General features: G+C 39.3%; 1 protein-coding gene across 10 annotated transcripts in view; it reads left to right on the plus strand.

The window, feature by feature from the left end:
- LOC105488914 (zinc finger protein 385D) overlaps positions 1–27,260 on the plus strand; it is a 988,258-nt gene that overhangs the window by 150,925 nt on the left and 810,073 nt on the right. Inside the window, exon 1 of one of the 10 annotated variants that reach the window (XM_071090833.1) lies at positions 25,457–25,513. The exons of 8 other annotated variants lie outside the window; for them this stretch is intronic. The gene's annotated coding sequence lies outside the window, so the exon portion shown is untranslated. Of the gene's footprint in view, positions 1–25,456; positions 25,514–27,260 lie in introns of those variants that run through there. One more of the 10 variants, XM_071090838.1, reaches the window with a different exon arrangement.

Consider the following 27,260-nt stretch of genomic DNA (forward strand, 5'->3'; position numbering starts at 1 on the left):
CATTCAAATTCAGAAAATACAGAGAATGCCACAAAGATACTTCTCATGAAGAGCAACTCCAAGACACATAATTGTCAGATTCACCAAAGTTGAAATGAAGGAAAAAATGTTAAGGGTAGCCAGAGAGAAAGGTCGGGTTACCCACAAAGGGAAGCCCATCAGACTAACAGCGGATCTCTTGGCAGGAACTCTACAAGCCAGAAGAGACTGGGGGCCAATATTCAACATTCTTAAAGAAAAGAATTTTCAACCCAGAATTTCATATCCAGCCAAACTAAGTTGCATAAGTGAAGGAGAAATAAAATTCTTTACAGACAAGCAACTGCTGAGAGATTTTGTCACCACCAGGCCTGCCCTATAAGAGCTCCTGAAAGAAGCACTAAATATGGAAAGGAACAACTGGTAACAGCTACTGCAAAAACATGCCAAAATGTACAGACCATTGATGGTAGGAAAAAACTGCATCAACTAATGAGCAAAATAACCAGTTAATATCATAATGACAGGATCAAGTTCACACATAATAATATTAACCTTAAATGTAAATGGGCTAAATGCTCCAATTAAAAGACACAGACTGGCAAATTGGATAGAGTCAAGACGCATCACTTTGCTGTATCCAAGAGACCCATCTCATGTGCAGAAACATACATAGGCTCAAAATAAAGGGATGGGGGAAGATCTATCATGCAAATGGAAAACAAACAAAGGCAAGGGTTCCAATTCTAGTCTCTGATAAAACAGACTTTAAACCATCAAAAATCAAAAGAGACAAAGAAGGCCATTACATAATGGTAAAGAAATCAATTCAATAAGAAGAGCTAACTATCCTAAATATATATACACCCAATACAGGAGGACCCAAATTCATAAAGCAAGTCCTTAGAGACCTACAAAGAGACTTAGATGCCCACAGAATAATAATAGGAGACTTTAACACCCCACTGCCAACATTAGACAGATCAACGAGACAGAAAGTTAACAAGGATATCCAGGAATTGAAGTCAACTCTGCATCAAGCAGACCTAATAGACATCTACGGAACTCTCCACCACAAATCAACAGAATATACATTCTTGTCATTACCACATAATACATATTTCAAAATTGACCACATAATTGGAAGAAAAGCACTCCTCAGCAAATGTAAAAGAACAGAATTTATAACAAACTGTCTCTCAGACCACAGTGCAATCAAACTAGAACACAGGATTAAGAAACTCACTCAAAACCGCACAACTACGTGGAAACTGAACAACCTGCTCCTGAATGACTACTGGGTACATAACGAAGTGAAGACAGAAATAAAGATGTTCTTTGAAACCAAGGAGAACAAAGATACAACATACCAGAATCTCTGGGACACATTTGAAGCAGTATATAGAGGGAAATTTATAGCACTAAATGCCCACAAGAGAAAGCAGGAAAGATTTAAAATTGACACCCTAACATCATAATTAAAAGAACTAGAGAAGCAAGAGCAAACACACTCAAAAGCTAGCAGAAGGCAAGAAATAACTAAGATCAGAGCAGAACTGAAGGAGATAGAGACACAAAAAACCCTTCAAGAAATCAATGGATCCAGGAGCTGGTTTTTAGAAAAGATCAACAAAATGGATAGACTGCTAGCAAGACTAATAAAGACGAAAAGAGAGAAGAATCAAATAGATGCAATAAAAAATGATAAAGGGGATATCACCATCGACCCCACAGAAATACAAACTACCATCAGAGAATACTATAAACACCTACCTCTATGCAAATAAACTAGAAAACCTATAAGAAATGGATAAATTCCTGGACACATACACTCTCCCAAGACTAAACCAGGAAGAAGTTGAATCCCTGAATAGACCAATACCAGGCTTGAAATTGAGGCAATAATTAATAGCCTACCAACCAAAAAAGTCCAGGACCAGAGAGACTCACAGCTGAATTCTACCAGAGGTACAGGGAGAAGTTGGCACCATTCCTTCTGAAACTATTTCAATCAATACAAAAAGCGGGAATCCTCCCTAACTCATTTTATGAGGCCAACATCATCCTGATACCAAAGCCTGGCAGAGATACAACAAAAAAAGAGAATTTTAGACCAATGTCCCTGATAAACATCGATGCAAAAATCCTCAATAAAATACTGGGAAACCAAATCCAACAGCACATCAACAAGCTTATCCAACATGATCAAGTGGGCTTCATCCCTGGGATGCAAGGCTGGTTCAACATATGCAAATCCATAAATGTAATCCACCATATAAACAGAATCAAAGACAAAAACCTCATGATTATCTCAATAGATGCAGAAAAGGCTTTTGACAAAATTCAACAGCCCTTCGTGCTAAAAACTCTCAATATGGTATTGATGGAACATATCTCAAAATAATCAGAGCTATTTATGACAAACCCACAGCCAATATCATACTGAATGGGCAAAAACTGGAAGCATTCCCTTTCAAAACTAGCACAAGACAGGGTTGCCATCTCTCACCACTCCTATTCAACATAGTGTTGGAAGTTCTGGTCAGGGCAATCAGGCAAGAGAAAGAAATAAAAGATATTCAATTAGGAAAAGAGGAAGTCAAATTGTCCCTGTTTGCAGAGGACATGATTGTATATTTAGAAAACCCCATCGTCTCAGCCCAAAATCTCCTTAAGCTGATAAGCAAACTTCAGCAGTCTCAGGATACAAAATCAACATGCAAAAGTCACTAGCATTCTTATACACCAATAACAGACAAACAGAGAGCCAAATCATGAGTGAATAACCATTCACAATTGCTCCAAAGAGAATAAAACACATAGGAATCCAACTTACAAGGAACGTGAAGGACCTCTTTAAGGAGAACTACAAACCACTGCTCAATGAAATAAAAGAGGACACAAACAAATGGAAGAACATTCCATCCTCATGGATAGGAAGAATCAATATTGTGACAATGGCCATACTGCCCAACATAATTTATAGATTCAATGCCATCCCCCTTAAGCTACCAATGACTTTGTTCAGAGAATTGAAAAAACTACTCTAAAGTTCATATGGAAGCAAAAAAGAGCCGGCGTTGCCAAGACCATCCTAAGCCAAACAACAAAGCTGGAAGCATACACTACCTGACTTCAAACTATACTACAAGGCTACAGTAAACAAAACAGCATGGTACTGGTACCAAAACAGAGATATAGACCACTGGAACAGAACAGAGCCCTCAGAAATAATACCACACATCTACAACCATCTGATCTTTGACAAACCTGACAAAAACAAGAAATGGCGAAAGGATTCCTTATGTAATAAATGGTGCTGGGAAAACTGGCCAGCCATATGTAGAGAGCTGAAACTGTATCCCTTCCTTACACCTTATACAAAAGTTAATTCAAGGTGCATTAGACACTAAATGTTAGACCTAAACCATAAAAACCCTAGAAGAAAACCTAGTCAATACCATTGAGGACATCGGCATGGGCAAGGACTTCATGTCTAAAACACCAAAAGCAATGGCAACAAAAGCCAAAATTGACACATGGGATCTAATTAAACTAAAGAGCTTCTGCACAGCAAAAGAAACTGCCATCAGAGTGAACAGGCAACCTATGGAATGGGAGAAAATTTTTACAATCTACTCATCTGACAAAGGGCTAATATCCAGGACCCACAAAGAACTCAAACAAATTTACAAGAAAAAAAAAAACAACCCCATCAAAAAGAGGGCAAAGGATATGAACATATACTTCTCAAAAGAAGACATGCATACAGCCAACAGACACATGAAAAAATGCTCATCATCACTGGCCATCAGAGAAATACAAATCAAAAGCACAATGAGATACCATCTCACACCAGTTAGAATGGTGATCATTAAAAAGTCAGGATGGTGATCATTAAAAAGTCAGGAAACAACAGTTGCTGGGGAGGATGTGGAGAAATAGGAACACTTTTACACTGTTGGTGGGACTGTAAACTAGCTCAAGCATCGTGGAAGAGAGTGTTGGTGATTCCTCAAGGATCTAGAACTAGAAATACCATTTGTCCCAGCCATCCCATTACTGGGTATATACCCAAAGGATTATAAATCATGCTGTTATAAAGACACATGGACACATATGTTTATTGTGGCACTATTCACAATAGCAAAGACTTGGAACCAACCCAAATGTCCATCAATGACAGACTGGATTAAGAAAATGTGGCACATATACACCATGGAATACTATGCAGCCATAAAAAAAGATGAGTTCATGTCCTTTGTAGGGACATGGATGCAGCTGGAAACCATCGTTCTCAGCAAACTATCACAAGAACAGAAAATCAAACACCGCATATTCTCACTTATAGGTGGGAATTGAACAATGAGAATGCTTGGACACAGGAAGGGGAACATCATACACCAGGGCCTGTTGTGGGGTGGGGGTATGGGGGAGGGGGGAGGGATAGCATTAGGAGATATACCTGATGTAAATGATGAGTTAATGGGTGCAGCACACCAACATGGCACATGTATACATACGTAACAAACGTGCACATTGTGCACATGTACCCTAGAACTTAAAGTATTATTAAAAATAATAAAAAAGAAATACCTATTATAGGTGACGGGTTGATGGGTGCAACAAACCACCATGGCACGTGTATACCCATGTAACAAAACTGCTCATTCTGTACCCGTACCCCAGAACTCAAAGTATGATGAAAAGAAAAGAAAGAAAAGCCATTCTTAGAGAAAAATATCATGTTAACTAGGAAATTTGGAAAAAAAAAAAGGTATAGTCATACCATTTTATTAATATGGCACATAGAATCAGCTGATGACTTTTGAGTTTACTCAGAACAATTTTTAGTTATACTAACAACATTTGAAAAGTAGGGGGATGATGATTCCAGATGATCTCCTATTGGAGATTTCACAATGTTAAGAATATGAGGGCAAGAAACTGAGGGTTTTGTCATGCCAAGAGTGTCCATTCTTGCTTTGCTATAAAGAAATACCTAAAACTCTGAAATCTATAAAGAAAAGAGGTTTAATCGGCTCACAGTTGTGTAGGCTGTACAGGAAACATGGTGGCTTCTCCTTTTGGGAGGCCTCAGGAAACTTACAATCATGGTGGAAGGTGAAGGGGAAGGAGGCACTTCTTCCATGGCCAAAGCAGGAGGAGAAAGAGGGAAGAGGTGCCACATACTTTTAAACAAGCAGATCTTGTGAGAATTCTATCAGAAGAATAGCACCAAAGGAATGGTGCTAAACCATTCAAAAACGATCTACCCCTGTGATCCAGTCATTTTCCACCAGGGCCCACCTTCGACATTGGGGGTTACAATTTGAACATGAGACCTGTGTGGGGACACAGAGCCAAATCATATTATTCTGTCCCTTGCCCTGAGGTTGGGACCCATACTGGCCAAATTTTTGCCCCAGTAGGTGTGGAAGACAGAAGGAGGTATGGAATGGGATCTCGTAACATCGAATAAGGAAAGGAAGAGGTATACTGTGTTGTTCAAGGGGAAACCTTGGTGTTCCCAAGCCACCAGAGAGCTCGCCCAGCAGCAGAGACACTGAGGAAAATTGTTCAGATAGCCTCTTGTCAGCCACTGTAGGAAGCTGTTTGTCAGGTCAAGGATTCAAGACATCCAGTAAACTTACTTGAGCAAGGCAGCTCCTTGGGGCTGGTGGAAGAAGGTTAGCTCTAGCATTCATGGGGAACTTTTCTTTCTCTCTCTCTCACTAGGGACAGTAAGGACGTTCTCATTGCCAATGGCCTTTTTGCTTATAATAGGCACACTGATTCTGGCTCAGGGCCAGTGAGACAGTGGCTCTTGTCTGAGCATCCAAACACTGACCTTGCAAAACTTTCTCAGGATGAGTAATTCTCCGGTGGTGGGGGGCTTGAAGCAACTGTTAACAATTGCACTTTTTGGCTATTCCTTTTTTGGTTATTTTTTTTTTAACTTCTTTTACCCTGTTCCTGTTGTTGAAAACATTAAAGGCCATATTTAAGAGTTGGCACACACTGTTTTGAGGTCCTGTTGCTGCTTTTTGTCGCTTTCTCCCAATGTTGGGGTAGATTGAGTAATAAAATGTATATCCAGGAGAGATTGCCCTTCTGGGAAGTCTGAGTCTGAATTAGTATATTTCCTGAGTGCCTCAGCTAAATAACCCTGAAACTATAAATTTTCATCTTTTCCCTGTGTTATTTCTCTAACCCTGCCATAAATGACTGGCTTAACCATACACTTTTTCCTCTGCTTTTTTTTCCATGGCACTGCAAGCAAACAACAATACTTGTAACTCATGACAATTTAAATTAAAGAGCATAGTCAACTTAACAAACTCCTCTATAAACTTTTCTAGATTTTATGTAAACTGGCCAAATTTTTCCTTGTATAAAGCCAAATTACACATAGAAAATGGCATATGTACTCTAAGTGATTCCTTCATTTTCACCAGCTAACTTGGACAATGAATGTAGGTTTGAATTTAGGGGTTGATATGAGGCCCCACTCCTGATAGTAACTAGTTGCACTTACTTTTTCCAGCAGTAGGTGGGTATAGTCGGGGCTATGTGGAATAGAGGGAGGGTTGCCTGATGACCTTAGAGTGGAATTCTTCATTAAAGAACAGATGGAATCCCCCTCAGCATCAGGGAACTAAGGAAACTCCAGGGAAGGTGTAGGCTTGTTATGGGGAGCAGGTAGGATGGGATCCCTTAGGCATGACTTTCTGATGACTGGAAGTAACATGAGCCAGTAAAGGGCTATAAAAACCTATATATAAGGGACCTCTTCTCATTTTCCTTCTTTTTTTAATGGAATAAACCCAATTGTAAAATATCATTATAACATATAGAACCATGTTTACATCAATTCTGTTGGTTTTCTAATTTTTATTGAACCAAAATGGTGGTGCAATAGAAAATAAGTTTCTTTTTCTTTAAGGCAAATTTGAATTTTCTCCAACAGCCTAAAAAGCATCCTAGTGGTGAATCCTCTGGGAGGCTCATCATTGTCCCTCAGAACTAACAAGGATTTTTACCGGGCACAGAAGATTATCTAAGTCTATCAAGACATAAAGTAACTGGGCCCTTGTTCTTTTTTCGTTTTAGATTTCTGCTTTCTGTGGAGAAGGTGTAAGTGTAGGTAGCAAGGTGTTAGAAAAGTGGATTACGGGCTACAAATGGGCAGTAGAATGTTGAGCCTCAATTCCACAGAGAGTGAGTTGGGCAGAGAGAGGGGCTGAACAAATGGTGACTGTAAAAGGGAGGAAGGGAAGCAAGTAAGCAGCATTGCCCAAGAGGACAACTCAGAGACCCTGCCTTGCTAAAGAACGTATCCAACAGTGGAGACATCTCAACAAAGTTTGAGTGACCACTTGTCTATTGCTGTGAGTGGTCGTCCATCAGGCCAGGGTCCTGAGAACTCTCAATCTGTTTGACCAAGAGTGGCTCGAGTAAGGGAGTTGTAAGACAGCATACAAGAGGAGGCTTACAACTGGCTGTTAGGAAAATAATAACTTCTAACTTCAGGGCAGGAAAAGGAGAGAGCCACATTCCTCTAGAGGGAGGGGCTATAACCCACAATCATAGAGGGAATGGCAAAGCCAAAATCCCCAAAGTATCTGGAAGACAGCCAACAATATCAGTGCTGAAAACCTGGAGTGCCTGAGTTTCAGCCAACAAGGGTCCCCTCACTGAGTGCTGAAAACCCTGTTGCACCTGGGAGGTGGCCAACAGTGAACCACAACCTAAGTTGGGATCACAGAACAATGTGACTGTTAATCCAGTGGAGGACCTCTCACAAATAAGTGGCCAATTGTCCAAATATAGTTAACAGAAAGTCAAAAGCAAACATAATACTGCAAGCAAAATGTTTTAGGACTGAAAAAAAAATCACTGATGAAACAATAAATGGAGTCAGGGGAGAAAGAACAAGGGGAAGGAGTGATGTATTATTCAGGGTTCTTTAGAGGGACAGGATTAATAGGATAAATGTATATATGAAAGAGTGTATTAAGGAGTATTGTTGCGGGAAGTCAGGGACCCCAAATGGAGGGACTAGCTGGAGCCAAGGCAGGAGAACATAAATTGTGAAGATTTCATGGACATTTATCAGTTCCCTTTATAATTTCTTATGCCTGTCTTTACTGCAGTCTCTGAACATAAATTGTGAAGATTGCATGGACATGTATCACTTCCCCAATCAATACTCTTATATTTTTTATGCCTGTCTTTAATCTCTTAATCCTGTTATCTTCGTAAGTTGAGAATGTATGTCACCTCAGGATCACTATTGTACAAGTTAATTGTAAAATATGTGTGTTTGAACAATATGAAATCAGTGCACCCTGAAAAAAGAACAGAATAACAGCGATTTTCAGGGAACAAGGGAAGATAACCATAAGGTCTGACTGCCTGCGGGGTCAGGCAGAATAGAGCTGTATTTTTCTTCTTGCATGGAGCCTATAAATGGACTTGTGAGTAGGAGAAATATCACTGAATTATTTTCCCAGCAAGGAATATTAATAATTGATACCCTGGGGAAGGAATGGATTCCTAGGGGTAGGTCTATAAATGACTGCTCTGGGAGTGTCTGTCTTATGCGGTTGAGATAAGGACTGAAATATGCCCTGGTCTCTTGCATTACCCTCAGGCTTACTAGGAAATTCCAGCCTGGTAAATTCTAGTCAGACTGATTGTCTACTCTCAAACCCTGTTTCCTTTTAAGAGGTTTATCAAGACAATGCTTGCACAGCGGGACATAGGCCCTCATCAGTAATTCTAATTTTGCCTTCACCTTGTGATCTGTATAGCCCTTTGAAGCATGTGATCTTTGTGACCTACTGCCTGTTCGTACACCCCCTCGCCTTTTAAAATCCCTAAGAAAAACTTGCTGGTTTTGCGACTCGGGGTCGCCATCACGGTCCTACCAATATGTGATGACACCCCCAGAGGCCCAGCTGTAAAACTTATCTCTTTGTACTCTTTCTCTTTATTTCTCAGACCAGCCAACACTTAGGGAAAATAGAAAGAACCTATGTTGAAATATTGGAGGCTGGTTCCCCTAATAGAGTATTGATTCACAATATCACAAGGAAAAGTTTCATAATAGGCTGCCTGCAAGCTGAGGAGCAAGGAAGTCAGCCCAAGTCCCAAAACCTCAAAAATACAAAGGTCTCCCGGCCCGCGGGATAGTCGAAGCAGGCCCTGGAAGAGGGGGTGGGAATTTGGGGAACAAGAGATACGAGAAATGGAGACAAGACAGTGCTCTGATCAAGTCTACTTTAATGGCGGTAATGCAGTGCCTTATATACACTTGGAGGGAAAGGGGTTGGGCCAGAGGCGGAGATGATCTCATCGCAGAGGGCGTGACCAAGTAGGTATTGGTTTCTCTGGTCGAACGTCATGTTGCACCTGCGCCGTCAGGTAGCAATTTTCGCGGGCGCGGGAAAAATAGGTGAAGAAGAAGCAGGAAGAGCGCCATCTTTTATGAGGTATTAATACAGGGAAAAAAGGCAAAGATAGGGAGAAGGTGTGGGGTGGAAACGAACATAGCTCAGGCGTCTTCAATCGTCAGCTACTACTCGCTATGGCCGGGGCGTGCAGCTCCGGACAGGTCCCCCTTTTAATTATTTTATGATGAGAAAACGACCCCTCGGGAACTGCGCCTGTCTTAGGTTGGGTCAACTCATCCCCACCTTCTAGGCCCGTCATGGGATAAGGCAGCAGCAAGGGCGGCCCTCCTGTCTTAGGCTCCGATGGAGATAGTGTCCTCTTACCCGTCATTGACTGTCCAGTTCAGCACACAGGGGAGGTGGTCTTATTAAGGTAAATAAGACTCACCATTTTCAGTCATCTCAAGGCGATGATAATGGACCTGTATAGGTTTGGCCTGGAAGGCCTCGATTTGTTGTCTGACGAATGCCATAAGCTTATTAAAGATTATAGGCCCGAGAGTGAGAAAGAGTAGAAGAGTAAGTAAAGGACCAAGAAATAGCAGGAGATAGGGGAGAAGTCCATCGAGTCCAGTCCACAAGGGATTAGCGACCAGACCTTTTCTGCGCTCTTCTAGTTCTTCCTGTAAAGTCTTTATCTTATCTCTGACGATTCCGGATTTGTTGGCGTAAAAACACCACTTTTCATTTCCATGACTGGTCTGGCATTAGGTAAGCTGTCTTGCCCGAGCAAGTCACCTGGGTGATTCTGTCTGACGGAGGTTCAGATACCTGTCCCCCTCTGCAATCACAAGGCTGGCCGTATTGTTTTCGTAATAATTCTCTTGCCTTACGAGGGTCACCAAAACCTGCATAGACTGTCACTATGTTATATAGAGCGATTATTCTCCAAAGGAATCTCATGTTAGGCTTCATTTTCTGAAAAACAAAAAGGAAAGAACTTCTCAGGGAGATTTATCTTCCCTGGACTGACAATGGTTATGATTTGTCTTACCAATCTTTCAGGCAGCCATCTGGCTGCATCATTTTTTTGTGAGAAGATGCATACTGAGCCTCTTCCCCAAATTAAAACTGGATCGGGGCCATGCCATGAATTATCAAGTGGATCTTTCCATTTTACCATTGCAAACTGTTTTTGAGATTCAGGATGCCAGAAACGATCGGCAGCCGATTTTCCATGACTGTCCAAATTTAAAAAATTAAGGATAAACAGGGCATGATTATGTTTCTAGGGGTACCCTTCACGGGGTACCAGCTCCCCCCTTTTAATTTTGTGATAACAGTTTTTAAAGATAGATGAGCTCTTTCTACTATACCTTGTCCTTGGGGATTGTAGGGAATACCTGTGGTATGTTTAATTTGTAGGGTATTACAGAATTGTAAAAAGGTTTTGGCTATATAACCAGGGCCATTGTCTGTTTTGATTTGTTTGGGTATTCCTAAAATAGAAAAGCAATGTAATAAATGAGCTATGACATGTTTGGTGGCCTCTCCTGTTTGGAGAGTTGCACTGACGAATCCACTATAGGTGTCTATGCATACATGGATATATTTTAGCTGACCGAATTCTAAGTGGTGAGTAACGTCCATTTGCCAAATTTCGTTGGGGATGAGTCCTCGGGGGTTAACTCCTAGATAGGGAACAGGCAAATATGTTATGCAGTTGGCGCATTGTTTAACTATTTGTCGAGCTTGTTCTCTGGTAAGTTTAAACATGAGTCTTAAGGTTTGGGCGTTTAAATGATGTAAGGCATGTGCTTTTTGTGCTTGTTGCAAATTGTCTGTAGTGACTGTGGCTATGATTTTTGTTGCCGCGTCAGCTGTTGCGTTACCTTGTGTTAAAGGTCCCGGTAATCCTGAATGTGCTCTAATATGCCCAAGAAAAAAGGAAGTAGTCCTTTTTCGAATAAGTTGTTGACATTGTAAAAATAGGTCAGCTGTGTCTGAAATATGTTTAATTTGAGGCACGGTCTCTAAGAGGGGTATTGAATGAGCCAGGTAGGTGCTGTCTGTGTAAATGTTAAGTGGCTGACAAGGAAAAGCTGATAGTGCTGCAATTATAGCTTGCAATTCGACCAGCTGAGCTGATGTATAAGTGGTCCGGAATTTAACAACTACATTATTGTAAGTGTAAGCGGCAAGTCCTGTGGAAGATCCATCAGTGAAAATTAATAATGCGTCATTGAGAGGTTCTTTGCTGGTAATATGGGGAAACACAAACGCATGAAGTTTGCAAAATTGAATAAGTTTGTTAGGTGGGTAATGGTTGTCAATTGAGCCAGTGTAAGAAGCGCAAGCAATTGGCCAGGCTTCCGTATTTTGTAATAGCCAATGAATGTGTGATTGAGTGTAGGGCTGTATAATGGTAGAGGGTTCTATTCCAAAGTATTTTCTACTGTTTTCTCTTCCCAAGATAATTAGATCAGCTATGGCATCATAATAAGGCAACAAAACCTTTTTAGGGGAGGAGGGCAGGTGTACCCACATAATGGGATTGTTCTGCCAAAATAGGCCAGTAGGGGTTATTGTTGTGTTAAAAATAAGGAATATTAATGGCTGAGAATAGTCAATACTGGTAACAAATTGTGTTGCAATGGCATGTTCTACCTGTTGGAGTGCCATTAATGCTTCTTTAGTAATGGACCTGGGAGATTTTGGATTAGAGTCTCCTTTTAATATATCGAAAAGAGGTTTTAACTCTCCTGTAGTGAGTTTTAAGTACGGTCGAAGCCAATTTATGTCTCCCAGTAATTTTTGGAAATCATTTAAAGTTTTTAAATGATCACGACATATAACGGCCTTTTGATTAATGATTTTGGGTCCATTAATTTGAAAACCAAGATAGGTGTATGGATCTTGTAATTGTACCTTTTCTGGGGCTATTTGTAGTCCAGCTGCTGCTAACTCTTGTTTGAGTTGAGCAAAGCACTGTAAGACTTGTTCGCCAATTTCTCCTGCTATTAAAATATCATCCATATAATGTATAATATACATTTGTGCCCACGTTTTTCTGACTGGCTCTATAGCAGCAGCTACATATTTTTGACACAAGGTAGGACTATTAGCCATACCCTGAGGTAAGACTTTCCATTGATAGCGCTTCATTGGTTGTTTAAAATTTGTAGATGGAAGACTAAAGGCAAATCTTTTTTGGTCAGCAGGATGAAGGGGAATTGTAAAAAAGCAATCTTTAAGGTCAATAATGATTTTAAAATATTTTTGAGGAATCGCAACCGGTGAAGGTAATCCTGGTTGTAAGGCACCCATAAGGATCATAGTGATATTTACTGCTCTTAAATCTTGTAAACGCAAAGCATGCCTACAAGACCAAAAACCTCATCACCTGGGTACATGGTAGATAAGTAAATAATGGTCTGCACCCCAGACGCAGCAAATCAGAAACTTGGAGGGCAGAGCTCTGCAAGCTGTGATTGAACAAGCCTCCCAAGTGAGTTTCATGCACACTGAAGGCTGAAACTCAATGAGAACCATTGTTTTAACCAATTAAAATACAATCTTCAGGTGGTTCATATACACTGCCAAAATTGAGAAAGCTTGAGAATCACTGAATAGTAATAATTATTTTCAGATGGTACTCGACAAATTTACAAAAACTGCAAACATGCAAGACCCGCCCAGCCATCCGCACATCCACTGGGATCCACTCCCACGATCACCCTCGAGGGAAATGAGATCCTCCTCCGTATCTTGCGGAGGCTTTGCAAGGTTAGAACGGGAGCTCACCTTTAAAATATGCTCTGTCTGAGCGACCGCAGCCATGACTTGCGGATCGACCTCCTTCCTATCTATTAAATCTCTAATGAGGTTCCAATAAGAGAAAACGGTCACAGGAATTTTTTCTGGCCCAAAAGTATTATAATAGTCCTGAAGACAATCCCCTACTCTACGCCATACCTTGATATCAATAGTTCCTTCCTGTGGGAACCAAGGGCAAGTATCTTTTACAAAATCAAAAAATTTAAACAAGTCATTACCTTTAACCTTTACTCCTCGTATCTTTAAAGCCTCTTTTAATTGTCCTACATATATTTGATGCTGACTTAATTCTTGTCCCATTTCGGACGCCTCACTTACCTTCGATCCTGACGCGGCAGGTTCCCGCGGTGATCAGTTTAATTCCTTTTATCTTTGTTAGCGGTCGACCATCCTCCGGCGTCCTCTTCCTCACAGTGTCCCTCGTTTCCAGGTCCCTGTTCGGGCGCCACGTCTCCCGGCCCGCGGGATAGTCGAAGCAGGCCCTGGAAGAGGGGGTGGGAATTTGGGGAACAAGAGATACGAGAAATGGAGACAAGACAGTGCTCTGATCAAGTCTACTTTAATGGCGGTAATGCAGTGCCTTATATACACTTGGAGGGAAAGGGGTTGGGCCAGAGGCGGAGATGATCTCATCGCAGAGGGCGTGACCAAGTAGGTATTGGTTTCTCTGGTCGAACGTCATGTTGCACCTGCGCCGTCAGGTAGCAATTTTCGCGGGCGCGGGAAAAATAGGTGAAGAAGAAGCAGGAAGAGCGCCATCTTTTATGAGGTATTAATACAGGGAAAAAAGGCAAAGATAGGGAGAAGGTGTGGGGTGGAAACGAACATAGCTCAGGCGTCTTCAATCATCAGCTACTACTCGCTATGGCCGGGGCGTGCAGCTCCGGACACAAAGGAGGACATTGCAGCCTTCGGTCTGTGGTCGAAGGCCTAAGAGCTCCTGGGCAAAACATTGGTGTAGGTCCAAGAGTCCAAAAGTTGAATAATTAGAGTCTGCTGTTCAAGGGCAGGAAATACCCAACATGGGAAAAAAGATGAAGGTCAGAAGACTCAGACAGTCTAGTAATTCCATGTTCTTCTGCCTACTTTTATTCTAGCTGTGCTGGCAGCTGATTAGATTGTGCTTACCCAGATTGAGAGTGGGTCTGCCTCTCCCAGTCCACTGGCTCAAGTGTTAATCTCCTTTGGCAACACTCTCACAGACACACCCAGGAACAATACTTTGCATCCTTCAAACCAGTCAAGTTGACATTCAATATTAACCTCACAGGTGACAAGGATGTGCTTCAGGGCACTCAAATGACAGCTAAATTTTAACTGATCACTTAACCAAGGGCCTTTATTCCCTGGCTTACCTGATATTATCGGGAGTGGCAGAGGGGACACTTATCCATCCACAGGAGCCAAAATTGTACTGACTGATCTTCCACATGGAACCCAGATGAAGGTCTCTCCAGGTTTCCTCAGTTTGGGTGGGCTTGGTTGTTGCATGGGGGGTTGGCATGGGGACCAGTGACCTGCCAACCTGCTGATAGAGGTGGCAGTCCCACATGAGGTGGTGGTGCTATGCCAGCTGCTGTATATATTTGGCTCTGCCACCTCCCAGGGAACATGGTGGCTCTGAAATGAGCCTTTGGTTAGCATTACATCTCTGTAGAGTTAGCAGTTCTTTATTGTTACACTCTGTGTTGTGGCTCTTGCAGCCTTGATCACAGATTGCTTTGCTGTCTCTCGCCATCTCTGCTCATCATCTCACCAATTGCCATCTCTTCTGATTGCTGAGTGCTACCATCTCTGCTGTCTTACCATCTTGCCTCTCTGTCAATCACCCCCATCTCCACTGTCTTCATCCCTTCATAGCTGCTGGATGATACAGGCAGGTAAACCCCAAAATTTGGGCTTAGTTTAGGAGGGTTCTTGGCTTTTCCCAGGAAAGAATTAAAGGGTTAGCTGGGGTGTTAGCAACTTTTATTGAAGTGTCAGTGTACAGCACCAGCAGAGATACTCCTTCCTGCAGAGCAGAGCTACCTCATAGGCAGTATGCCCAGAGAAGCAGCTCAGAGGTAGTTCTTCAGTAATATTTATACCTACTTTTAATTATATGCAAATTAATGGGCTGATTATGAATAAATTTCTAGAAAATGGGTTGTAACTTATAGGTCATTAAGGTCATTGCCACGAAAAGGGTTGGTAACTTCTGGGTGTTGCCATGGCAATGGTATCATGACATGGCACACTGGTCACACTGGTGGGCATGTCTTAAGGAGAGGTGCTTTCATCTCTTCCCTGTTTTCACTAGTTCTCAATCTGGTCTGGTGGCTGAGCTCCAGCTCTGAGTTAAGTTCTGCATCCTACCTCACTTTAGGCCTTTTATGGAGACTTCATTTGTTGTTCATGATTGAAGCCAGGACAACTGTGTCAAGATGTGATCAAACGAAAAGCACATGATCTAAACACAGCAAGGCATGTCTGTTCACATTCTTCTAGTTCTTTCTGGGAAGCATTCCTTCCTCCATAGTATGGAGTAGAACCCTCTCTGAAATGAGGGTCTTATGACACACAATCAGATTAGAGTCCTTCCTTGGGCAGGTGGCAGGAGGACAGAAGAAATAAAAATTTTGTTTTCTGAGGCCTCCTTATGAATCTAAAGCACCCCAACATTATAAAAAGAAAAGACTGTAACAATGGTTATGGGAGTTAGGAACTAGGAAGCTTGAATGAAAAATACCTACACACACACACACGTGATCAAAATATTACATTATATAAGCATAATATTATGTTATAGTAATGTATATACAAATAGTTGGATGTCTTATCTGATTTAGTAGGTCTCGGCTTGGGCCTCAGAATGCACATTTCTGGAAGGCTACCAAAATATACTGAATGCATGTGCTTGAATCACACCATGAGTAACAAGAATCTAGCCTATATTTTTCCATTTTGCCCTTTGCAGGCAGAAATATGTCAAGGAAGAATGAATTCAACGATATATTTCAAGATTGAATGGAGAGAATATTAAGGTCATAGGAGTTGTCAGGATTACAACATTAGATAGGAAAATCAACCTACCTGCTAACTAATGTCATATAATGAAATGACAGATGATGGGGTAGAGAGAAAAGCAAGACAAGTGAAGAGGGTGAAAGAATGTAACAAAAATAAAAACATGACTGATGAGTACCTGGAGAGGATACTATAAATGGATGACCCAGACTTCAAAAGAGGCAAGTGTTGAAAGCTTGCTTAGGGAAAGAATATCATAGCAAAACACATCATAAACAAATGAAATTTATGTTCTGACTGGTAAGTTTAATCACAGGTTCTTAAACAAAAATAATTATTACATATATGCTTCCTAGGTTACCGTTTTCACGATTTAAAAGTGTTTTCTCACCTATAGATAGAATAAAACAGCTGAACTTTGGAAGACAACTTGTGAAAGCTGTATGAAACAATAATCTTGGGATCAGGGAATCTTTGGCTATTTTCTGCTGAGCTCTCTTTGCTTGTGCTGGGTAGCTTTCTGAAATGGCAGTCCTTCCCACTGTCTGTTTATGACTCTAAGATTTCACTGGTCTTTCATGCTGAGGCCCCATGCTTCCAGGTACCTTTATCTCTGCTGAGAACTTGCTTATAATTCTTGTGTCCAGCTGTGGTAAAAGTGAATACTCTTTTTTTTTTTTTTAATTTATTTATTTATTATTATTATACTTTAAGTTGTAGGGTACATGTGCATAACGTGCAGGTTTGTTACATATGTATACTTGTGCCATGTTGGTGTGCTGCACCCATCAACTCGTCATTTACATCAGGTATAACTCCCAATGCAATCCCTACCCCCGCCCCCCTCCCCATGATAGGCCCCGGTGTGTGATGTTCCCCTTCCTGAGTCCAAGTGATCTCATTGTTCAGTTCCCACCTATGAGTGAGAACATGCGGTGTTTGGTTTTCCGTTCTTGTGATAGTTTGCTAAGAATGATGGTTTCCAGCTGCATCCATGTTCCTACAAAGGACACAAACTCATCCTTTTTGATGGCTGCATAGTATTCCATGGTGTATATGTGCCACATTTTCTTAATCCAATCTGTCACTGATGGACATTTGGGTTGATTCCAAGTCTTTGCTATTGTGAATAGTGCTGCAATAAACATACGTGTGCATGTGTCTTTGTAGCAGCATAATTTATAATCCTTTGGGTATATCCCCGGTAATGGGATGGCTGGGTCATATGGTACATCTAGTTCTAGATCCTTGAGGAATCGCCATACTGTTTTCCATAATGGTTAGCCCGCATCTCCAAGACAATCCTAAGTCAAAAGGACAAAGCTGGAGGCATCACGCTACCTGACTTCAAACTATACTACAAGGCTACAGTAACCAAAACAGCATGGTACTGGTACCAAAACAGAGATATAGACCAATGGAACAGAACAGAGTCCTCAGAAATAATACCACACATCTACAGCCATCTGATCTTTGACAAACCTGAGAGAAACAAGAAATGGGGAAAGGATTCCCTATTTAATAAATGGTGCTGGGAAAATTGGCTAGCCATAAGTAGAAAGCTGAAACTGGATCCTTTCCTTACTCCTTATACGAAAATTAATTCAAGATGGATTAGAGACTTAAATGTTAGACCTAATACCATAAAAGCCCTAGAAGAAAACCTAGGTAGTACCATTCAGGACATAGGCATGGGCAAAGACTTCATGTCTAAAACACCAAAAGCAACGGCAGCAAAAGCCATAATTGACAAATGGGATCTCATTAAACTAAAGAGCTTCTGCACAGCAAAAGAAACTACCATCAGAGTGAACAGGCAACCTACAGAATGAGAGAACATTTTTGCAATCTACTCATCTGACAAAGGGCTAATATCCAGAACCTACAAAGAACTCAAACAAATTTACATGAAAAAAACAACCCCATCAAAAAGTGGGCAAAGGATATGAACAGACATTTCTCAAAAGAAGACATTCATACAGCCAACAGACACATGAAAAAATGTTCATCATCACTGGCCATCAGAGAAATGCAAATCAAAAGCACAATGAGATACCATCTCACACCAGTTAGAATGGCGATCATTAAAAAGTCAGGAAACAACAGGTGCTGGAGAGGATGTGGAGAAATAGGAACACTTTTACACTGTTGGTGGGATTGTGAATACTCTTAAAAAAGGAATTGAGGATTTTTTTCTATAGGATCAAACTTGGAAATGAAAACATTGATATAAAATGAACAGTACTTAGCTAACGTTTTTTTGTTTAGTTCCATTTACTTTGGGAAAGAGAGGATTCTTTTCCACATATAGTTTCTTTTCACGTTGGGTCCTACAGTGAGGGCACAGTACTGTGCATATGGAAGTAGCTGGTGGGGTTTTCATTTCAATTGGAATGGGACATGGGTTAAGATTAAGGGAGTGGCTTACAGAACCTTCCTATGCTCTTTGTAAAGAGATATATGTGCACATGTGCACAACAATTTGAGCTAAACTAAACACACCGAATGTAGTATTACTGGCCAAGAAAATTTGATAAATATTCACAAGATCACATTTGTATAATCTAGCAAATAAATGCTTAACCATATCTGAGATGAGTGTAAAAATTTGATATTACACTTAATTTGGGTTTGCTTACAATAAAACCTTGTGACAAGAATTTAAGGTTAAGTAATTTATTTGGTTGTTGAATCCAGAAAATGTTAGTAAAGAAATGGGAAAGTGAGACAGGGAAGGAAAGACAGCCTTTAGGATATGTTACCATGCAGCTACCACAGTGGGCAATTGTTGCTTGATGCCACTGAAAAAACTCTGGGAGCTGGGTGTAGAACACATACTTCAGTGTTACCTCCCCACATGCCTAACCCCACATGCATCCATATTAAGGGATATTTATACATCTACCCCCAGCCAGCCATTGGTTGAAAACTGCTTCCAGTGGGGAAGGAAATTTAATTCTCTGGCACTTCTGACCTGCCACAGAGGTTCACGGTGGGTTCGGGTTACAAGTGGGTGCAGGGTGGGCTTGGGTTACAAGAGAGCCTCAGGCAAAGAAACACATGCCCTGACAGATGGACCTCAGGCTAGTGCTCAGTGAAGTAGCAAGGGTGATGGGATATGCATGAGGCACCAACAGTGTCTGCTACATACTATAATAGTGAATTCCAGTTTGCATGTTATCTTTTCCTAAGGGCATATTCTACTCAATCAAAGTTATTTTTTGAATATAAGAAGGGAAGTAAAGGGAGAAAATGAACACTACATAAAGTCAAGAATTTTGTGTAACAGTGTAACAAAAAGCTTTTTGAACATAATTTTATCTGTGATTACAAATATTGCATTGTTAATATAATTAGAGATTTATCAGACTTTCTTGAGAATAAGCACTACTAGGAACATGGCGTGTTTTCAGAAATCAGATGTTCTGATTATATGTTTTATTCATGAGAATACTAGGAAGACATAGTAAAAAGTATCCCTGTTTGCTGATGAACAAAGCTTATAGAAAAACTCTTGTGAATAGAGGTGCCACCTCTGGCTCCAGAGTGGGTCTGTGGTGCCCCATACAGGGAACAGTGAGTGCTCAGAAAGTTGGACCAACTTAGGGGCAGGTTTTCAACCTTCTGGAATTGGTGTCCCAAGGTTCATATATCAGTGAGTAGTGATGGGATCACTTTAACAGGAATAGTTCACTTTGGTTGGATCTTGCAATGACCTGCTGACAAAAGTTTGTCTCACCTTACTGCCTTCCCTATAGTGTTTCCTTGGGTTCCCAGCTTGTACATCACTGTATCTCCATTGTGTTCTCCATGGGCTTCCTATCATTTCATTATCCTTTGCCAGTTGCTGCAGTTTTGTTTAATAGACGCTGTGGGTTGTCTACCCTGCCTTCAGGATCAGAGCAGTAGTAAAACCATTTGAAGTGTCTTGAAGGTATGACTATAATATAGATAGATAGAATCTGAGGTAAAATAAGAATGTATACTTCAACTAAAGATATTTAAAATCAGATATTTACAACACTCATCCAAATAAAATACGTCTATGAGGCACACTAAGCTGGTAAGTGGCATGTTGGTGATTATACTACTACTCCAAAGAAGATTAAAAATACAAATAAGTAGCAACTTCAATTTAATTATGTATTTTTCATGGTTGAAATAACATTTTCTTCTTCTGAAATCTACCTGTATTTAATTCATTTATATTTACATTTTATTATCTCATTACAAATGTTCTTTCTCCTCATTCTTTCTCTTGAGGGTCAAATTCATGACCAACTTATGTTTGCCTCAAAATATTTAGGCAAGTGTCTTGCATATACTTGGGATAAGAATGATTTTTTCATATTTTAGTGCATTATTTCATGGTGCAAGTATTTGTGGAGTTACACAATGAACCAGGCACCAAATGCTGGAAATAGGCCGTGTATAATGGTGAATAAAATAGTCAAAGTCCCTGACTTTACATGCTTCATTCTAGTAAGGGTGGCATGTAGTAAAAAAATAAATAAATAAACCGATCAGAATTACTAGGATACCTTGGGAACTACATGAAAATGTAGAGCTTCTCTTATAATTTCACAAATAATATCGGAAATCATTATGGTACACACACTCAATTTGACGTGAAAATGTTCCACTCACCTTATTTTATGTTGACACATTGTTGGACACTTTCGTTTCTTTGTCTTGTGCATCTATCTTGTTTAAAATTATTAAGATATATTTAGTGTTAAGCATAGTGGCTGGTGCGCAGTATGCTTTTACTTAACATTATTTATTATTGTTAAATACGTTATGTTCTGCTAATGGTCAGGAACCCTGCCACATGCTTTCAAGCATCTCTATTTAATTCTCACAGCAATCCTATGATGTACTCACTGTTATACCCCCAATTTAGAGATAAGAAATTTGAAGCCCAGAAAAAATAGTATTCAATCCCATATTGTTCAGCAAGTATGTGATACAGTGCAGAAATATTTGTTTCATTTCAGAGCCTACATTATTAAACACTGTACATAGTAGCTCAGTTTGTCAGAAGCCATTTCTATACTTATGAAAATTGCCAACAACCTATACAACAAACAACCCAGAAATAGAAAGCACGAAGGACAAACAAATAAGCACAATAAGTATATTAAATTTCTTGTTTCTTTTTCATTGGCCCTCTTTGATTTAAGATGGGCTGAGCACGTTTATAATTAAAGCCTAAATATTTGCTTCTAAAAACTGAAGGAGGGCTATGAGAAACAAGAGAACTAAAATATAATTATCATAGTTCTTATATTCAAAACTTTAAATGATAGTATAAAAGAAATTATAGATTAAACCCTTAATATCTTTAAGAAATGGAAATAGTGACATAGCTGAACCCAGTTTGGAAAAAGGATGGTTGGATGAGGGGAGACTTCAGGGATACTTATCAATGACTAAACAAAGCCACACTAAAACTGAGTATCAGTACTGAATATTTAAATGAGCACTAACAGCAAAAAGGGCTTTTAGAGTTTAAAGAATTTTATTACTTAAAAAAGACTCATGGTTCTTATTTTGGTAGCAATACAGAGCAATTACGTCATTCTTTATCTAAACTGAATATTCTAAATTGTCTAATAAAAATTCACATTTTACTTAGAGCTTTATAATTCTCAAAAGCACTTTTATATCAGTTCTTTCATTTGCCTTTTATACTGTGGAAGGTGAATTATTGTTATTCCCATATTACAGATGAAAAAACTGAGGTTCAGAGTAGTGAGCAGCTTCCCCACAGGCATATAGCTAGTCCATTGTCCTGCTATTTACTGTTACGCAAGCCCAGTTCAAGTCCAGAAATAAAGCAAGTTCAAAATGAAGTTGAATGCTGCATTTCTTTCTTTCATTGTGTTTTTTATACTTTAAGTTCTAGGGTACATGTGCACAACGTGCAGGTTTGTTACATATATATACTTGTGCCATGTTGGTGTGCTGCACCCATCAACTCCTCAGCACCCATCAACTCATCATTTACATCAGGTATAACTCCCAATGCCATCCCTACCCCCTCCCCTCTCCCCATAATAGGCCCCGGTGTGTGATGTTCCCCTTCCAGAGTCCAAGTGATCTTATTGTTCAATTCCCACCTATGAGTGAGAACATGCGGTATTTGGTTTTCTGTTCTTGCGATAGTTTGCTGAGAACGATGGTTTCCAGCTACATCCATGTCCCTACAAAGGACACGAACTCCTCCTTTTTTATGGCTGCATAGTATTCCATGGTGTATATGTGCCACATTTTCTTAATCCAATCTGTCACTGATGGACATTTGGGTTGATTCAAAGTCTTTGCTATTGTGAATAGTGCCGCAATAAACATATGTGTGCATGTGTCTTTATAGCAGCATGATTTATAATCCTTTGGGTATATCCCCAGTAGTGGGATGGCTGGGTCAAATGGTATTTCTAGTTCTGGATCCTTGAGGAATTGCCATACTGTTTTCCGCAATGGTTGAACCAGTTTACAATCCCACCAACAGTGTAAAAGTGTTCCTATTTCTCCACATCCTCTCCAGCACCTGTTGTTTCCTGACTTTTTAATGATTGCCATTCTAACTAGTGTGAGATGGTATCTCATTGTGGTTTTGATTTGCATTTCTCTGATGGCCAGTGATGATGAGCATTTTTTCATGTGTCTGTTGGCTGTATGCATGTCTTCTTTTAAGAAATGTCTCTTCATATCCTTTGCCCTCTTTTTGATGGGTTTTTTTTTTTTTTTCTTGTAATTTTGTTTGAGTTCTTTGTAGGTTCTGGATATTAGCCCCTTGTCAGATGAGTAGATTGCAAAAATGTTCTCCCATTCTGTAGGTTGCCTGTTCACTCTGATGGTAGTCTTTTGCTGTGCAGAAACTCTTTAGTTTAATTAGATCCCATTTGTCAATTTTGGCTTTTGTTGCCGTTGCTTTTGGTGTTTTAGACATGAAGTCCTTGCCCATGCCTATGTCCTGAATGGTATTACCTAGGTTTTCTTCTAGGGCTTTTATGGTATTAGGTCTAACATTTAAGTCTCTAATCCATCTTGAATTAATTTTCGTATAAGGAGTAAGGAAAAGATCCGGTTTCAGCTTTCTACTTATGGCTAGCCAATTTTCCCAGCACCGTTTATTAAATAGGGAATCCTTTCCCCATTTATTGTTGTCAGGTTTGTCAAAGATCAGATGGCTGTAGATGTGTGGTATTATTTTGGAGGGCTCTGTTCTGTTCCATTGGTCTCTCTGTTTTGGTACCAGAACCATGCTGTTTTGGTTACTGTAGCCTTGTAGTATAGTTTGAAGTCAGGTAGTGACAAAAAGCTTTGTTCTTTTGACTTAGTATTGTCTTGACAATGTGGGTTCTTTTTTGGTTCCATATGAACTTTAAAGCAGTTTTTTCCAATTCTGTGAAGAAACTCATTGGTAGCTTGATGGGAATGGCATTGAATCTATAAATTACCTTGGGCAGTATGGCCATTTTCACAATATTGATTCTTCCTATCCGTGAGCATGGTATGTTCTTCCATTTGTTTGTGGCCTCTTTTATTTCACTGAGTAGTGGTTTGTAGTTCTCCTTGAAGAGGTCCTTTACATCCCTTGTAAGTTGGAGTCCTGGGTATTTTATTCTCTTTGAAGCAATCATGAATGAACTTCCATTCACTATTGCTTCAAAGAGAACAAAATACCTAGGACTCCTGCATTTCTTATTGTCATCGTCCTTACGGAGATATATGAAGAAATGACCATTTCCTTTGAGGGCCCTTAATTTGAAAATCTTTGACCCCAGAACTTAATTTTCTTTAATACATTAAATATTTCTAAAATAAGTAGATACAAGTTTTTTTTTTCATTCACTAGATTATTATCTTAGATTTTTTTTTCTTTTTTTAAAATTTGGGGCTGGGTGGTGAATACTATGTGGTTTTTATGGTCAGCAAAATTGAGAGTGGTTAGCCGGACGTGGTGGCTCATGCCTGTAATCACAGCACTTTGAGAGGCCGAGGTTTTTGGATCATTTGAGGACAGGAGTTCGAGACCAGCCTGGCCAACAGGGTGAAATCCCATCTCTACTAAAAATATAAAACTTAGCCGGGAGTGGTGGTATGTGCCTGTAATCCCAGCTATTCCGGAGACTGAGGCAGGAGAATCACTTGAACTCGGGAGGTGGAGGTTGCAGTGAGCTGAGATCACGTCACTGCACTCCAGCCTGGACAATGGAATGAGACTCTGTCTGAAAAAAATTTAAAAAAAAATAGAATAAAATACTTTTGAAAACTATCCTAGAAAACCTATGGTTTCTCTATATGCATTCATTTAAGGCATTCACATCTGCTACTCTGTCATAGAAATATTTCTTTTATGGAGATCTTAAAGGATTTGATCAATAAAGGAGACAAAACTTAAATTGAATCAACCACACAAAGATAAATTTAATTTAAATTTAGTTTTAATTCTAGTTTTTTCATTCCTTGCACCAGCTTTTTGTACAAATACTCTGTAATTTAATTTTTGTCTGCCTTGCAAACTACAAACCATTAGGATGTCTATATTAACAAGTTAACATGAACAAATGAATTGTCTTTTTTATTAAAAAGATCAAAAACACACAGCTACAAAGAAATGTATTTTTTCATAAAACCCTGAAGTGATGAGAAATCCCTATGATATAAAGCAAAATGAAATTAAACCATCTTTTATCAAAATTGCCTCTGTGCATTTAATAATTAGTGAAGATTTTCAGTTTTAACACTCTAAAGCAATACTTGTCAAACTTTGATGTGCATACAGATTATCATACAAATTAATTAAATGTTACGTCTGGGATTTGCTTCAAAATAAATGAGGTTGGGGGGAGGTTACATAGGGGTATATATGCAGTGTGATTGGCCATGAATTGATAACTTTTGAAGCTGAGAAATAAATACACAGGTTTTGTTATAACAAGTTTTCTTATGTAAGAAAAGTGAAAAACAAGAAAAAGTTTATCATTTTAATATATGTATTATATATGTATATTTATATAGTATATATAAATATAATTTATATATATCTGTGTGTGTATCTAAATATATACATACACACACGCATATATACATCACTGCCAACTAGATAACATGGTAAATAATTGCATTAGATCTGATTATATGCTATTGCTGTCGTGTTTGGGAATAAATCAAACTACCATATGTAGAGATGAAACTTTATTTTTTTTTATAGAGATTGCTTTCTGCATATAAGAACCAGTTCTTTTCCAAGGGAAAATTTAAAAAAGAAAAGCATTTTTCAGGTAATGTCTTTATGGAACATAAGTGTATCATACTTTTGGTAGTAGAACAAAAACTATTAAAAATAATATCTGTGAAATATAGTGCAAATAGCTATAGTAGCACAGTAGAAAATAATACTTAGGGAAAGTGATGAGGGTGGTGGTAGTATGTGTTGAAAATGGAAGGATGAGGGCTTCAGGAATGTAACACTGAATGAGTCTGTAAGAGTCTATGTGTTCACAGTTAAAATGAAATTCCATACAGAAGGGTTTGGCATATGTGAAGACTGAGAAGTATGAAATACAATTATTATTATGGAAAATTCTAAAAGTAAATTTATATGACATGTGAATAGTGTTTGCATTAAAGACAATGACAATAACAGAATCTAGGAAAGAAAGATTCAAATGATCAAGGACTTTTGCCTTATAGGAAATAGGTTCCTGTGATGTTTTTAAACTGAGCTGTGTTATTGCCAGTTGAGATTTAGATGGTCACTTTTGTAATTGTTGCTATGGAGTTCTGATTGAAATTGGAGAGATTAGAGTCAGAGATAACTGTTAGAAATTAATCATAACTTTTTGCTTGGGGCACTGGCTCCTAAAGTGGCCTGTAATTCCAGCACTTTGGGAAGCAGAAGTTGTATAATCTCTTGAACTCAGGGGTTCAAGACCAATCTGCGCAACATAGTGAGGCCTTGTCTCTGTGAAAACTCAAAATCAGTAGCCTGACATGGTGACACATGCCTGTAGTCCCAGTAACTCAGGTGGCTGAGGTGGGAGAATCAGTTGATCCCAGGAGGTTGAGGCTGCAGTGAACCATGACGTCTGCACTCCAGCCTGAGTGACAAAACCAAGACCCTGTCTCAAAGAAAAGAAAGAAAAGAACAAAGGAAAAAAAAGTAATCATAACTTTCTAGATGAGAAAGGCAAAGGTTTTATTAAGAAAGTTATGGTAGAGAAGAAACTCAAAGTTAATTAGAAAATAAAACCCATCATGTTGAATATATTGAGAAAAGAGTCATAGAGTACACATCCATAATTGTTTATGTACAATTCTGAGATCTAAAAGTCTCTAAAACCAGAAAATTCATCACCAGTTACCCAAACTCACTTAGTGGCAAAGCATTACTTAAACTGATGCAAGACTATTCAAAATTTGTATTCATTCCATTTAGTATAAATCATATATTGAATTAGAAATATTAATTTGTTTAATTATGAGTCATTCCTCTAGAAATAGTTGAGAGTGTTATAAATGCTGTGTGTATCTCAGTTACCTTTATGAAACCTGAAATATTCTGAATATCAAAGCTCATATAGTCCAACGGGTTTCAGATGAGGATTAGGGATCTATGGTACTATTTAATGTTACATTATTTGTTAATAAGATGCCAGATACTCTCTTAAAAGATATAATAGCTTTATTAAATTCTAGCCTGACCTTTCTGATAATTCCCTGGAGAATAGGTTGTAAAATATATGGTGACAGGGCAAAATGATCAGTGATTAACTCAAGTGTGGATTGGGAAGAATTTATTTGAATTTTTCTGTTCTCCTACTTATCTATTATATCTTCCTGATTAGGATACTCATGAATACATAGAACAAGGTTGGGGAGACAGGCAGGGAGTTCTGAGGTAGAAATATGAAAAAGACTAGAAATATCAGAGACACATCTAGGAGAGCACTGAAAAAGGAATTTTTACAGAAATTGTGACAAATAATCAAAGAATAATATGTCTTCATAGTCAGTTTCAAGATATTT

This window comes from Macaca nemestrina, chromosome 2, assembly GCF_043159975.1.
Source record: "Macaca nemestrina isolate mMacNem1 chromosome 2, mMacNem.hap1, whole genome shotgun sequence".
Taxonomy (NCBI): Eukaryota; Metazoa; Chordata; class Mammalia; order Primates; family Cercopithecidae; genus Macaca; species Macaca nemestrina.